The 6633-nt window shown below is 45.0% G+C and overlaps 1 pseudogene; it reads right to left on the reverse strand.

Moving 5' to 3' along the window:
* LOC112073025 (nephronectin-like) overlaps nucleotides 1–6633 on the reverse strand; it is a 76557-nt pseudogene that overhangs the window by 14311 nt on the left and 55613 nt on the right.

Genomic DNA, 6633 nt, shown 5'->3' on the forward strand with positions numbered 1-6633 from the left:
TCAGCTGTCCGTCCTGTCTCCCTGTAGCGCTGTCTTAGACGTCTCACAGTACAGACATTGCAATGTATTGCCCTGGCCACATCTGCCGTCCTCATGCCTCCTGCAGCATGCCTAAGCATGTTCACGCAGATGAGCAGGGACCCTTGGCATCTTTTTTTTTGTGTTTTTCAGAGTCAGTAGAAAGGCCTCATTAGTGTCCTAATTTTCATAACTGTGACCTTAATTGCCTACCGTCTGTAAGCTGTTAGTGTCTTAACGACCGTTCCACAGGTGCATGTTCATTAATTGTTTATGGTTCATTGAGCAAGATGGGGAACAGTGTTTAAACCCTTTACAATGAAATCTGTTAAGTTATTTGGATTTTTCCTTGAAAAAGGGACGTTTCTTCTTTTGCTGAGTTTATATATATATATACTGTATATACACTACTGTATACTCACACTCTCAAGTCCCGTGCCCCACAGTGTGATCTGGGTATGTCTCCAGCCGCTGCCCCCCGTCCTTCCCCACACGGCCGGGCTGTACTGCTTCCCTTTCTTCACAAACACCTGGAGCATACCCACATGGTGTCCTGCCAGCTTGTGGCGGAACGACAGACACAGGTTACCGTCGTTCACGGAGGAGTCAACGCGGAGGACCAGGCGCGCCCCTCGCCCGCTCTTCTTGTCGCTCACCTCAGGGATGGTTAGGTATTTTCCACCTGTGGAGGAGAAAGAGGAAGAGAAAGTGACATCACAATCAGGGTAGTCAATAGGAGAAAACAGGGGGAAAACGTTTGGAAATGAAGGAGATGCCAGAACACTGGTTTTAGTTTTCAGATGCATGTGTCTCAATCAGATGGCTTCATCTTTTTGTTATCGGCAGCTCCATTTGACAGAATATTGTCCTCATTGAAATTCGTGCCAAAACCCCCCAAAATGTCCTCCTGGGACTATAAATATTACTACTTAACAGAGTCAGACGGCTGAATTACATTTCTCTTGACATATGATTGAGTGGAACCATTGCAAAAAAACACACATCTTGTTTTCTCTCCACCTGCCGTAATCAAGTGTTTTGTTTTGAATACTGTTGAATCAGTCTCTTAAAAAGGCGTTTGTTTCTCAATGAATAATAACCACAGCTAGTTCTACCAAGGATCAGACCTTCCTGTGTAAAACCAGCAACACCTTTTAGAGCCAATGTTCTAATATGAAAAGAAAACTTCTGTGCTTATAATTAAATTAGTATCTGAACGCAAAAGTGAGTTTAAAGGTTAGTCAACTTTTTGAAGTTGACATGTATCTTATTTTTGCCTTCCCTGAGGAAATATTGTTTCCTCTGAAGCGTTTGTAGCAATGTCCAGAATAATCCGTTTGCATTAATCTGGCTAGCAAAAAGTAAAGTCTAAAAAAGTGAACTCTGGTTCTTACCAGATGGGTCCGGTGTTGTCTCCCAGTGCAGGTCGCCATCCTTGTCCCGGATCCAACCGCAAAGGCCGTTATCAAAGGAGCAGCTCAGGTAGCCAGCCTCTGAAGAGGAATTTAAACAACATTGTTTCACATATTACAAGTTTACCCACAAAGGATCTCCTTGCTTGAACTAAGCTCACACAAAGGCTCTCCTTGCGTGAACGTAGCTCACACAAAGGCTCTCCTTGCTGAACTAAGCTCACACAAAGGCTCTCTTGCGTGAACTAAGCTCACACAAAGGCTCTCCTTGCGTGAACGTAGCTCACACAAAGGCCTTGCGTGAACGTAGCTCACACAAGGCCTTGCGTGAAGTAGCTCACACAAGGCTCTCCTTGCGTGAACGTAGCTCACATCACTCCTGCTGTGTGCCTTTGATTCCAAGGATGCAGCATCATTTCCATTCTCTCTTATGTTCATGAAAGAACATACAGAAGATGTGAAAGAAAGGTGGTGAACGCAGTTATTACAGAACAATAAATGTGGATTTCTCTAGAGCGGTGGACTGCAGCGCCGTGATGGATGAAATGGGAACGAACTGATCTGAATTGCCTGCGAAGTAAGCCTTCATTTCACAAAATAAATCGGATGATCACTGTGTGTGGATTTGTGTGTGCGCGCTGTGTGGTATGCTTGTGTGTTATGTGAGTGCATTGTGCATGGTGTGTGTGTGTGTGTGTGTGTGTGTGTGTGTGTGTGTGTGTGTGTGTGTGCATGTTCATCGAAGTGTGTCAGCCACCATATCATTTAATTTAGCCACTCGCCATAAAACATCAACAAATACTTTGTGGCATGACAGTGAGTAATCGGATACGAATGATAATTTCGATTTTGATTTATTTGTTTTGGACATAAGCCATAATAATTAATGCGTCGCAAGTACAAATTGGGTCTGAGATGAATCTAGCATTCATCATTTGTGACCCTGAACATATGATCGTGAAAAGCACATAGCAGGATCATTCTCTGAGCCAATGAAAGCACTGTTTCACGCCAAACCGCTGATCCGATCATGTACGGCGTGCCAAAATAAGCCCATAGTGGAATCATTAGGCCATTTAAATAGTGTTTTTTTGACATGAATAAATCAAATAAAGGGCAGATGTTGTGAGTGGGGATAAAACGTCATAGAAAAAACTGTATCAGCACTGTTCACCAACGGAATCTGGCGAGCTTCCACCGACGCGAACGTTGCGTCAGACGCTTGGACGACGTGTTGTCTCTTGAATTAGAAGGATAGAGAGGGAGAGAAAGTGGCAGGTAATCCATCCTCTCCCTCCTTGTTCTCTTCATGATATTCTTTGTATCTTTACTCGTGCCTTGTATTCACTTCGATTGCAGGTCACCTCCCTCCAGTGCAAGTTACTTCACTATGCTGTACTGTGCTTAGTATCAAATGAGTAAGACTACCAGCCAACGCTCATTCCTTAATTCACAGAGCTTGATCGTACCTAATGGTTGTTGTGTGTGTGTGTGCTCTCGATGATTCGAGAGTTGTATGTGTGTGTGTGTGTGGGACTGCGGTTGTGTCTTGTGTGTGTGTGTCGTGGTGCTGGATCCTGTGCCACACTCGGATCTGTGTGTCTGTGCGAGCCGCATCGATTAGCGTAAGACTCTTGTGGAGAGTTACGTCCTCCTTGTAGGAGAAGTGGTTAGGAAGCGTGAGAATGGTTGTGTTTGACAAATGTTTTCTGCATTCTTCCTTGCGTTCATCCTTTCGCTTTCGTCGGCCGGTTGTTCCCAGCTCAATTGTCCCCCAAAGTCCGACCCCGACCGGTGTTCTCGATTTCATGGTTATACGTTGGAACTTAGGGGAGCCCAAGAAGAAAGAGAGAAAATCCAAGACAAATAGGTATTCAGGAGACCGAATTAATAAAAAGTGTGTAAGTGTGTGTGCTGTGTGGTGCTGATCGTGGGTAGTGCTCTCTTGTAGTGTTGTCGCTCGATGTTCTGTGCTGCGTGTGCCAGTAGCATGGACCAGAGAAATAGGAATACACATTAACCCGTTTATTTTGTTGATACATGCATTATGGATTGAGTACAACGTAGAAGAGCCAACGACTCCTCTTCGGAATCTACTATCTTGGTAGCTGTTTGAATCCAAGGCCACCACCATTACCTCTCATTGCCCAGTTACTTCTTGAATACCGTTCTCAGTGAATCAGGTTTGACCTAACGTGCCAGATCATATAATGTATGCCGTTGTTGTCAATGCGGAATATCATTTCTCTCTCGCACCTGAATTAGAACACAAAATACACTCCAAACACTGCCAGTACCACTTACTACAAAACCCGTGTGTTCACCATCCTCTCGCCCATTCTGCCTACGTGTAACACAACTTTGTAAATTCAGAAACCTGTGTGTATCTTAGCGTACCTCACCCAGTATGCGAGGGAGTTGTGGGATGGAGTGTTGGTCCACCTGTTGTGGTGTTTGGGTGGCCCACCGTGGGTGAAGGAGTGATACTCAAGCTGTATTCTGAATCAGCGCAATCTAATTGGCTCTGCGCGTGTATAAACAAGCGCGTTTGGAGTTCCTGTTCTGAAATGAAAGTTCTTTATTGTTTGTATGACGGTTGCGTCGTTATCGCAACACTTACGACCCCTTGGGGCCCTGGCCCCTCCTCTCGCTATCTCAACATGGGCACTGTGACACAAAGCCCACTTTACTGAAGAATAACCGCCTCCGGGTGTACGATCTATCTGACCATTTACACTATGGTGGTACATTACTGCCCCTATTTATAATACTTGAATCCCCAAAGCACGGCCCCCTCAAAGCGTTTCCTTAACAAAAGCGTTGCACAGGCAAATGGAAAAACATCGAGAGTGTGATGTTTTGGTGAGATGCTTAAGACTCCCTGTAGTCACTCCATATGCTACAGCTACTATTCTTAGTCTAGCTCAACGTCACTCCAAAGGTCCTTTGACCAGGTATTTAATTGTCAAACATGATGTTTAGCATTAAGTAGCCTATTGGAAAATTATATTATTGACCTTACAAAAATCTTTGGTAATTAAACACGCACTGTTAATACATTGCAAAGAGAAAACAACTAGAATGGTATGATAATTAAAACAGATAGTACTTGTCCATAACACCTCCAAATGGAGGGGTCTGATACACTAGAGTACTGGTCTCTACAAGGCACAGCACACAATTCGGGCAAACACTTAACCTGTGTGAAAGTAATCATAAAAACCTGCGCTCGTGCTCCCCCCACCTTGATGTGTGAAGTAGAAGCCTAGCAAGAAGTGAATCTAACTTCATACTTTTAAGCCGCCGATAGCGTTGCTGTAGCCCAGCAATAGCTTGGCGCCACTTCTTGACTCGCTTTTTTGAGACTTGAATACATATGTAAGCACGATCAGCTATTCTGTCTCTGCCTGCCTGTCTGGTTGCGTCTGTCTGGTCTGTCTGTTCATCTAGTGCTTTCTTGTCTGTCTGTTCTGTTCTGTCTGTCTTTCGTGTCGTGTCTGTCTGTCTTGATCTGTCTGTCTCGTTCTGTCTGTCATGATTCGTGTGTGAGAATCAGGAAGTGCACGCGAGGCTTGTGCATCCAGTGATCCTGGCAAAAAGACAACCATGGCTTCTCCAGCTGGTATGCCCATGTGCTCACTTACCGCAAGGCCATAGACTATCCCTGGAGTTAGTGCCCAGGACCCAAGGAGGGGGAAAGGGGGGGGGTCTGCCCTAGTCCTACATTAGCTGAGTGCTGCTACTTGTAGACTCTGTTAGAAAAAAAGATTAAAGGGTTAGTCAACTTTTTTGAAGTTGACATGTATCTTATTTTTGCCTTCCCTGAGGAAATATTGTTTCCTCTGAAGCGTTTGTAGCAATGTCCAGAATAATCRGSTTTGCATTAATCTGGCTAGCAAAAAGTKAAGTCTAAAAAAGTGAACTCTGGTTCTTACCAGATGGGTCCGGTGTTGTCTCCCAGTGCAGGTCGCCATCCTTGTCCCGGATCCAACCGCAAAGGCCGTTATCAAAGGAGCAYCTCAGGTAGCCAGCCTCTGAAGAGGAATTTAAACAACATTGTTTCACATATTACAAGTTTACCCCACAAAGGATCTCCTTGCTTGAACTAAGCTCACACAAAGGCTCTCCTTGCGTGAACGTAGCTCACACAAAGGCTCTCCTTGCTTGAACTAAGCTCACACAAAGGCTCTCCTTGCGTGAACTAAGCTCACACAAAGGCTCTCCTTGCGTGAACGTAGCTCACACAAAGGCCTTGCGTGAACGTAGCTCACACAAAGGCCTTGCGTGAACGTAGCTCACACAAAGGCTCTCCTTGCGTGAACGTAGCTCACATCACTCCTGCTGTGTGCCTTTGATTCCAAGGGATGCAGCATCATTTCCATTCTCTCTTATGTTCATGAAAGAACATACAGAAGATGTGAAAGAAAGGTGGTGAACGCAGTTATTACAGAACAATAAATGTGGATTTCTCTAGAGCGGTGGACTGACAGCGCCGTGATGGATGAAATGGGAACGAACTGATCTGAATTGCCTGCGAAGTAAACCTTAATTTCACAAAATAAATCTGATGATAACTGTGTGTGGATTTGTGTGTGCGCGCGGCATGATTAATCTGAGAACCCAGGCCATCCAGACAGCTGAAGAAACTGAGGAAGTATTTGTCTGTAATAAAGCCTTTTGTGGGGAAAAACTCATCTGATTGGCTGGCCATGGCTCCCCACTGGGTGGGCCTATGCCCTCTCAGGCCTCCCCATGGCTGCACCCTTGCCCAGTTATGTGAAATCCATAGAAAGGTCCTAATGAATTCATTTCAATTGACTGCTTTCCTTATATGTTCTGTAACTCAGTAAAACGTTGAAATTGTTGCATGCTGCGTTTCTATATTTTTTCAGTATACACTTGAACCCAGGTCTTGCCCTACTGAAGCCACGGCAGTTGGACACGACAAGATACAGGCCACTTTACACTGTGAGAAACAAAGAGCTAAGTATTTCTTCAGGGAATCAATCTCCCTCGGCCAGCAGCTGCACCTCCCCACGCTTAAATAAATCTGATTTACTTCCACGTGTTGCCGGTCCCTTGTCGCAGCGCTCTCTTGACCCTGTCTTGTTTAATCTGTGGCAAATATTTGGGCAGTCAATCGGGGCTAAAAGCTCAAGGGGATTTTCACATACGCTGCTACCAAGTCCAACACCAGGCTTTC

The sequence above is a fragment of the Salvelinus sp. IW2-2015 genome, unplaced genomic scaffold, assembly GCF_002910315.2.
Source record: "Salvelinus sp. IW2-2015 unplaced genomic scaffold, ASM291031v2 Un_scaffold2125, whole genome shotgun sequence".
Lineage (NCBI taxonomy): Eukaryota > Metazoa > Chordata > Actinopteri > Salmoniformes > Salmonidae > Salvelinus > Salvelinus sp. IW2-2015.